Genomic DNA, 10,036 nt, shown 5'->3' with positions numbered 1-10,036 from the left:
TAATGATTTTTAAAAGTTGGGTAATATCTAAACACAAGTATATGTGATATTGCACAAAGAAATGAGACATATCAGTTTTAAAATCACTGATTTAAAAATATTGTCCTTCTGCTTTCCAGGAAAATTATTTTTCAGTTGTCAGAGGTAACATGAGAAAGGAGGGAATTGTAGCTATACAAACTGTGGGGCTGAGAGGCAGGAGAGCTGGAGAGGGGACCATAGAGTCTAGCCATGAGAAAAGGGAGGGTGTGCCCTGCTGTGGGATAAGGGGAAAGACTGAGAGACCTGCGGTGTAAAGAAAAGAAGATTAAAAAGACTAGGAAAGTGGATGAAATAGGATAGACATTTAGAGATGTAAAAATAAAAAAAATATTTTAAAGATTAGGAAAGTAACATTAAAAAAGAATAAAGAAAGTAAGATATTGTGCACACTTTGGAACTAAGGTGGATACAAGTAGTAGGCAGGGGTTCATTAGTTTTGCAGAGACCTGGGCAGGAGCACTTTTCTCATTCTTATTGCTTTGATTTCTGTAGACACAAGTACTTAATTTTTTTTAAACATATCCCCAGTGAAGCAAAAAAAAAATAAATCTCAACCAAATTTTTGTCTCTATGTTTCAGGCACCTGTTCTTAGAGAGTAAAATGGGAAATATTCTGTTAATACTATGAAACTCATGAAACTGCCTTCATTAGAGTATGTATCTGATTCCACTTGGAATTAGCAAAGTTTAGGTGCCTTAGGTACCTTCCTTTGAGACCCCCATCCCAAGTGCGCTGAAGATGGTGAAGATGATGAAGACGTGGTCCCAAAAGCCTCCAGACCCAATTCTCAGGGGTGGGTCAGGAGGTGGACCAGAGCAAAGGCTACAGGGTGGACACACTTGGGATTGGACGGATGGTATTATAAAATGTAACATCTCAAGCACAGCCGGCGCGCATGTCTTGTAACATCTATTGCCTTGGCACAATTAAACCCTTTCCTTATCTTACCCCTAACTAACTGCTCCTGAGTTTTTTTTCCTGGGAAAGTGTGGTGGGGATGTGAAATTTAAATTCAGTACCTCTGTCTCCAAGATATTTTCCTCTTTGGGACACTGTAAAGTCTAGAGGCTATTAACTTAAGAACTCCCTAGTTCAGGAAGCAAGGAGAAGCTGGGAAACAGTGTACCCAGTTGACCTAGAAGGGTTATACATATAGTTATCAGATTTAAGCTAAGAAATGTTTGTGTCTCCCTCTCTTTTTCTGTTTCTCACTCCTTTCTTTTAGGCTTTGGTTGAAATAAGGAATCCCAAGATTAATATTTTACTGTCTGGTCAGGGCAGATTGAGAAAAGTCTCGATGTGCCTCTGAGCCAAGCCAGAGACACATTTCACTTGGAGGAGCATGTTTAATGAAGGGGCATAGTGCAGTTTTCTGCTTCTTTTCTCCTCCTTTTCCTTTGTACTTGAAGCCATGATTCTGAAGCACATTAGTATAATAGAAAACCATTCTGAGGGAAACCATGGATATTCAAAAAAAGATGCATTAAGATATTGCAAAGGCAGAAAAGATGGTGGTGAGCCTGTCACCCTGGGAAAAAACAACAGGTTTCTCTTATAAAACTTTATACTGTGCAGTGTTTCAGTGTATCATATGGTAAGTAATCTCCCAGTAAAATACAAGCCAGAAATTGTCTTTGGCTCAGGTACATAATGTTAAGTGGACAACCCATCACTAGGAGCTCTTGGTATTAACAAAACCAAACCAATCCAAACCAGAAATCTTATTTATTTTTTTCTGAAAAGCTAACAGCTATGTTAGAGAGTCTCTTTTTTGAGAGGATATTCCTGGGGGTTTCTTCAGGGAATGTTCTGCCTCTTGTTGCTGTTTCGTTAGTGAGTTTTGAAACAACTGAATTATGTCTTTTTTAAAAACAAACAAACAAGCAAAACTGGCAATTTATTATAATTTTTTTTCCCTTAAATACATAAAATGCTTTGTTTTGTTTTGTTTCTTAATAGCTGCCTACAGCAATTCACTAGATTAAGTTGAATTCCTTTTCACAGAAAATAATATGCAACCATTGTAAATTTGAGTGGTGGTTATGGTTTCTGGTGATGACTAGACTCTTGTGTGGAATTCACTTTGTTCTGGCTGCGTGAGAGATTCTGTTTCAGTGCGAAAAATATCCACAGTGAGGAAGGACTTATTTTTCTCCAAAAGATTATGAGAAGGTGGATTAAAACTGAATTTTTCTTTCTGATGCTGAGATCAAGTTTCAGTTTGACTGTTGCAGGTTTACATGAGTCAGATGCCTCATCCAGAAATTGGCATGTCTTTCTTGTAATTTTTATATTGTCTTGGATTAAAATTAAAATAGTATTCAGCTGGAGATGTGACCTAAGTCATACTGCCCAAACTCAACTAAACTGAGGGATCAGAATTCCAGTTACCCATCTCCACTGAATATAGAGAGACTGAAATCTTACCTCAGTATTGTGGTCTAATCTATATCTAGACTGACTAGTGGCTGCATGTTTTGAGGTGACCTGTGTCTCGCCTCTTGGTCATACATGTGAAAAACCTGCGCAAGTTTTGCTCTTGTTCCTCTCTGGTGCCCTTTGGGTTTCTTTCCAGTGGGGTTTGGTCTGTGAGGGACTGGCACAGCTTAGGGAGAAGACCTCTCTGTCGGTTCATGTTGATTTGACCAGCTGGTTGGCCAGGTTGTGAGTTCCTCTCCCACATGACCATGCACAACATCGCACATGACCACATGCAGCATCCATTTGATCACACACTGCTCACACAGGGCTCTTCCAGGACTGTCTCTCTCTCTCTGTTTGCACTAGTGTAAGAGCACAAAGGGTCTTCACTGGAACTAAAGAGAGTCCTCAGATCTCACATAAACAGTCCTGGCCATGTCCACACCCTGCAGAGGTAGAGGGTGAAGGGTGGGGTGAACGGGGAGGTTAGCGGATGCAGCATCGGTTGTGAGAGCTGGCAGAGGAAAGAGTAACCATGGCTCTGCCTATGAGGGGCCCTGTGTCAGAGCAGCAGAGTTCCTTGCACACTACTAACTCAAGAGTTTTGGGGTTTTTATATTAAAGGAAGAGTTTCATTTTGTAAAATGCAGGTCTCTGTTCAATGTGACCAGGAGCAAATTTATCTTGTTAGCACTTATTTACAACTGACAATTCTCAATTAGCATTTGATCCTAGATTTCCATTTCTATAAATCCCTAATGAGGGTATAAATTACTAATGAAAGACCTAAATCTTAGGGCCAAAGTCTTACTTCATTAACACAGTACTGTAAATCTGAAGTGTTTCTGTTCTTCTGAGCAGAGTTGCTTCACAACAACACTGGTATAAGTGAAATGGGAATGAATTCTTGACACTTTTGTAGTGGACAGCATGAAGTGATATTGTTCTGTCTAATTTTCAAATTTCAGGGGAAACGTCTCAAATGTTTCTGTAATGCTATGCTCAGACTTGTTTGTCTGATTTGTTTGATTTCAAACTATTTGATTCCTTTAAATGTCTTTTTTCTTCTTGCACTGGTTGCTCAGTGAATAAAGGTCGTGTGGAACCACAAAATATTTGTCATCTTTTGGTGTAATCAGTAAGGATTTTATATTTATATTTATTTTGACTAGCATCCAATTTCTAAATGGCATGGTTCATAGGAAATAGGTAACAATTTTAATTTCAGAAAAAATAGAAATTATTTAATTTATCACAAATGTTTAAATTTCTCATTGAATGTATCTTGCTAGTCTATGATAGTATTAATAGGCTGATGTAGCAAAGACCTAAGATTAAACTTGCTGTACTGAATATGTCGTTGGTGTGAATGCTTTATAAGAGTCCTAATACTTGGTTAGGTGTTGCTTATTTTACTTACTGTAACCACTGGAAGCAGACCCCTATTCAAAGGGTCTTTTAGGAAAGGTCTTTTAGGAAATCACCTGTGTAGTAACATGTGTCCTATCGGTGTCAGTGATGTTGGTTTTGACATAAATGTTAAAAAATTCAGTAGGTTTACTTTGTATTGCAATTTCAAAAATACGTTAAGGCACTGGTCCCAGTCCCACTGGGTACCACTCCATCTTGTCATCACTTTGCTCCATAACAGTGTATGGCAAGGGTCTTTCTCACTTTGCACTCTCAGTAAAGCTGAGGATGGTCTAACACGAGCTAAAAACTACACGATCCAACTTTGTGTTAAATTAATCATGTTTGATGTTCAGATTTTAAAAGACTGAATGTTACAGGCAAGAATTGTACTTGAAAGCCAAATATCAATAAAATGTGGATTACAATTTTCTCTGTTATGTTTGCAAGCTCCTCCTCTTAATAGCTCTTTTAGTTGAACCTGTTCAAAGAGTTTCTGGAAAATTATGAGGCAATTAATTAGAAATACTAACCAATATTATATGGATGACAAATTATAAAGCAACAATTGTTTTATATATGAAGAAATAAAACTAGTCTGTTGTTTTGAGTCAATATCAATTTTACTATTTCTCTCAAGTTGAGAAAGTTCAAACACAAGTTTAGTAAAGAAGAAAAACCTACTAAATATCAAAACACTGGCACAATTACAGTAAAAATTATTCTACAGCTTTTTTAAAAATCATTCCTTATAATATATGACTAGTTTATATGACTCTAAGTATGAATTTCTAGTATTCTTAGAGTATTAGCATTCTACCTTGTAGAATATTGTATGCTGTACATTACACGATTGTACTGATTTGTGGGCAATAGAAACAAGTGGGAAAATGCAAATAGATGCTTTGACTATGCTGAAATGAGAGGACCACACTCTTCTAGATCTTAAGATCTCTTGTCATTCTAGAAAAAAAAAGTAAGGAAGCAAAAACTTGCCACATGTTAGCAAAAAATGCATGTATTTAACACAAAATACAAAGCTTTAGTACAGCAATCACAAACTGGTTTTCTTATTCTCAGGAAGTACTGAAGCAAGTAAAAGCTTGTAAGGGAAGTTATCCTAAACAGAAAGCTGTCTCTGTCATAGAAGGTCAGATTTGAGATGCTTAAGATGAGACTGGTCTTGTAGTTTATAGCTACTGAAGCCATTACTGTGGCCTTAGATAAGTTTGCACTGTTTGTGTAAAGGTTATCTGAGAGGTTATGAAGTGATGCATCAGCTTTTTCTCTGAACAGCACAAAATATTTATTTCAAACCTCTCCATAACTGAAGATAAAACATAAATTTTGTGTCACATAGTTGGCAAAGGCAGTTTCAGAATTAAGCATTCTGAATCCTACGTGGCACGCTTTATAAATGTCTGGTTTTAATCTAAAACCAGAGTTGTCATTTTGCTAATATACCAATATGTAAACAGTAAAATGATAATGTGCAAAAATTGAAGAACAAGTATAAAACATTTTGTAACAGCTTACTTTATTTCTTGTAAATACTTACTTTTTGGTGACATACTAAAATAAACAATCATAAGTAGAACTGTAGCAATTTTCATGAGCACAGTGATATTTCTGAATAGAAATGAGAACTGGAAGAGATTCTCAAGTCTAATGTTTGCCAAGAATTTGTGTTTTAGGTGTGTGTGCATGTGGGGTTTTTTTGTGTTTGGATTTGGTTTTGAGTTTTTTGTGGAACTATACTCTGTTCAACATATTATTGTTTTGTGATTATAAAACTTCAGATAGATGTGAAAATGAAATAAAATTATTGTTGTATGGTGCCTGAAACCTGTTTTAACTGATTAATATAATCAAGGTTTCAAAAGCAAAAATAACTGTAATTCTGGCCTTTTCTAGTAAAGAAACAAAACCAAATTGAAAACAACAGAACAAAATAAAAGAAATTTTTTTAAATATTCAGAAGAAAAATCAAATCAGTAATACTATATTTAATTGTATATACTGTATTTAGGTTTTACAGGAGGCCTTTTTAGAATTAACAGTTTTGTATATGGCATGAGTAAATAGATGAGGAAGGATTTCTGCCAGATACTATAGCGACAGGCTTTAGTTTAAATCCTTAAGACAGATAGATAGAAGTAGATTAACTGACCTTAGCTATTTCATGTTCCCTGTCTGAGTGGAAACGTGGTTCCATGTTGAGCTAGTGTTTCCGAGCAGCCTGAAGTTGTAAGGTATTTATTGCCTTTTGATGCATCTTGTTTAACATTTGCTTAACATATTTATTCAAATGAGGCCGGGCATTTCTTTGTCCCTTATCAAATGAAGTAGGACAACTCTAGGACAAGAGCAAAGAGATGGCATCAAGAGAAGCACCTTAAGGCTTTTTTTTTCTCTTTTGTTGATAAGGTAGTACTTAGTGAAGAAAATATCGACATCAGAAGATAGGCTCAAGAAGTCATTTGTTAGCCAAACTTTAAATAAATTTGTTCAATTTCTTAAAATGTAATATACTTTGAATGCTGCAAGAAAGCAAATATTCAACAACCAACCTTAAACCCAAATCAAACTCCTCCCTCCCATCCCCAACCAAACCAAAACAACTAACTCAGCTCTGGGAGCACCTAACTCAATCAAACAAATAGATAAACCTAAGAGTAAGGCTTCTAGATGGACTATGATTAGGGTTTAATTCAAACACTTAAAAGATAAAGTCCCAAATAATCTATCCTGACCAGCATTTTTTTTTATTACCTTGAATAAAGGACTGTACTGTGTAGTGTAGTTTCTAACTTTGTTTGTAGTTTGTAGTTTCTAACTCAACATGATGGTGACACATAGAGGTTCCATCCATCGCCCATTCTCATTTTCTTTCTCCTGGTTTTTTTTCATATTGGTTACTATTCTACCCTGTGCTCATCACTGTGATTTGTATAGACAAAATGTGTACCAAATCAGTAACAGTCTTAATCACAACTGATATTTGGTTCTGGCCTCACTCTTCAGGCATCCATTGCTTTACATTATCTGCTTTAGGGATTAAGTGCCCAGACTTGCCCTTAGGTCTATCTAGCGTGGTCCCACAACATCAGTAGGTCACACAGGTGTATTGTTGGGATGGCTGTGGAAGCTAAATGCGGAATGCCTCTCTATTGACCCTGGGGGAAAAATCTGTCCATGTAGCCACAGTAACTTCCCATGTGATCTTTGCTTCAAAATGCTCACCACAAAATCTGTGCTTAAGTGTCCTGAGCAAGTGAAATGTGATTTTAAGTACGAGAGAGAGTACCCCCTTAGAAATTACCTGCTAACCCTACAGCAATGAGTAGTCTCACATAAACACACTAATCTCAGGAGAGCACGAGAGGAAAAGATGTCTTAAAAATTATGGTGATTTAATTTTATTTTGCCCTAGAATGACATTCTCCTGAGTATTTGTGAAAATGAAGATGAATATGCAGGGCTACATTTGGTTGATTTCGCGCCAGATGGCCAGTTGCAGAGGCTGAACTAAGCTGAACTGATTGATTCGTTTTTGCCATATTGCATGCTGGCGTTTACCAGAGTTCACATCATTCAAATACTAACATTTTTGGTGCTTTTCTTTTATTTATTTATTTATTTTTATTTTTCTCAGTTTCTTGGGATGGTCTCTGCTTTCATAATGGGCTCTCCCTTCTGTCTTTTCTGCCTCAGTCTTTAAAGCTATTGATCTTTTCCCTACCATAGTGTTGTTTGGTTTTTGTTTTGTCTTTAAAAAGATTTAATAAACTGCTCACAGAGATATGGAAAGGAAAAAATGCAGAGGGCAAACATGCACTATGGCATATTTTTCTCCTCCAGAGGTTTAGCTTTCTCTTGCACTGATTTATCACATGTGAACAGAGAACACAATATCTTGCATTAAAATGTAATCCTTAAAATTCTGTGGCTTCAATTTACCTATTATTTTGGGGACCATACAACAAGTCATTTAAATTCCAAAAGTTCTAACTTTCCTGGAGATATTCTAATAAATGCTAATGGAGATAATAATAGTTCCCAGAAACTTTTGGAAATTAACAGAAAAAATGTTTCTATTCGCTTTGAGCCATTTTATATATATATGTATAAAACATATATACACATACAATAAACAATACATAGGGAGTAGGATACCATGTGTGGATGTGCACATATGCATCTTATAAATCAGAACAGGTATATTTTGGGGGGAGATTTAAAAACCCTAATGAACATGGGTTTTCTTGTTCAGTTCTGTGAGTTTTGGAGAGATTTCAGTAAAAGTCTCAGAAAAAGTAATATCCAAATATACACAAGAGATAAATATAAGGCAAGTAGTCCTGTGGCAAAAGAACATCCGTGCTTGTGAGTGGAATCTTTCTTTTCACTCAGTTTCAGCCATAACTCTTAAGTGTAACATCAGGATCCACTGCTTTTTTAAGCCAGGTGGTTCATAAAGCACAATTTCTCACTGATTTCATACCTTAGATAATGAGAGCTTTGTAGGGTCAGAGGAGAGGGAAAAAGTGTCATAAAATTTATGCCTTATGGACAGCACTACAGGAGAAATCTGGATCAAAATATTGGTCAGAAAAACAGGAAGAGATGGCAAATCCCTACCCTGAGAGAAGCCAGCAGGGATTTAACTGTGGACCTGAGGGGTGCTGGAGTTTTTCAGAGAGGAGTATGGGGCATGCTCATTTTGTGAGACTGAACCTACAGATAGAGCCATCAGCCTAATCTCTAGTATGCTGCAATGTCCAACCAATGCTTTTGGGGCAACTGGCCTGCGTGATTGACACCTGCAGGGACTGGGGATCCTCCAGATTACCTCAAAACAGATATTTATGCTGGCTGGCTGCCATAGGCAAGATGATTGCCTTCAAGAACTACACCTAGGGAGGGCAGGGATATCCTTAGTTCTCTAATTCAAGTTCATTGCAGCTCAGATGGATGCTCCTCATCAAAATTTTCTTCCCTCGCCCAATGGAACCGTGTGAGTTCCTCCACTGCGCTAGGCAATGCAGGGGCAGGAACACTGCTTGCCCTAGGTTGCACACCTCTGCTCTGAAATGCTAGCTCTTCATGGCCCCAGGGCTCAGTCACAGACGTGTTCTGCCACTGGCACCCACTGATGGGGGTGACAGAAGGGAAGGGGATTTTAAAGTATGGATCTGCACATAGAGAACAATGGAAAAATTAATAGAAAGACATTTTTAAACTATCTAGACCACTATGAATTTAGTCTTCAAACCCAAAATATTATCCAACCTTTTTCTTATAATTATTTTACCAGCTGGCACGATGAAAAAGGTATAGCACTACAGTTTGTCAGCTACCTCACCCCAAGCACGTTCTGACACTTAGGCTCAAAAAATGTATGGTGGAATTGATATAAACATCAACTTTTCTCAACAATTCTCTGCACATCTCTGTCACCTATTACAGTTTTGTGAGTCAAAGAGAGCAGTCAGAAACTCAGCCTATAGGACTGAGAAGGATTAAAAAGGGTGAACCTACAGTACTTTATTGACCTAGGTCCTCACATTAACCTGATCTGATCCTTTAATTACTATGAATAGAATAGGGCTTACAGTCCTACTTAATAACACCCCATGCTTTTTATTCTATAAAGAGCTTTCCTATTCATGTGCCCTCTTCTTTTCAGATTTACAGATTTGTAGCAAGAAGGAATGCATGTTTTTTTTCTGGCACTCCAGGGGAGAAAGCTACCTAATGTGCATGTGTGGGATACTGGAAAGCATAACTGCAACCTTTCTGTTTTGAAAAAAGTTATTTGAAAATCAGTCCTCATTCAAGTTATTTGTCAGGAAAAGGTGAGAGTAGAAAAGGCAACCAAAACATAAGATATTAATTTTATAAAGGTAGTAGAAGGAACTTAACAGAGTTTATATGCTAATCGGAACTGTAATCACATCAGATGCTTACTTTTCCCCCTTCCCATGCACATTCTCCTTCCCCATAGGCTCAGAGAATCAGCACATTACTGTAATCTAGGCAGACTGATATATATACATATGATCATATATATGGGTGATATATGATACCATAATTAATAACTGGCATTTTCTCTGAATTCAGGAAAGCAGCTGCAGCTCACTGATAAGATACTTTGTGAGA

The sequence above is a fragment of the Pipra filicauda genome, unplaced genomic scaffold (genome assembly GCF_003945595.2).
Source record: "Pipra filicauda isolate LSUMZ 115617 unplaced genomic scaffold, ASM394559v2 scaffold138_size1969278_pilon, whole genome shotgun sequence".
NCBI classification, from domain to species: domain Eukaryota; kingdom Metazoa; phylum Chordata; class Aves; order Passeriformes; family Pipridae; genus Pipra; species Pipra filicauda.
The sequence above is the reverse complement of the archived record's forward strand: the minus strand, read 5'-3'. Positions refer to the sequence as shown.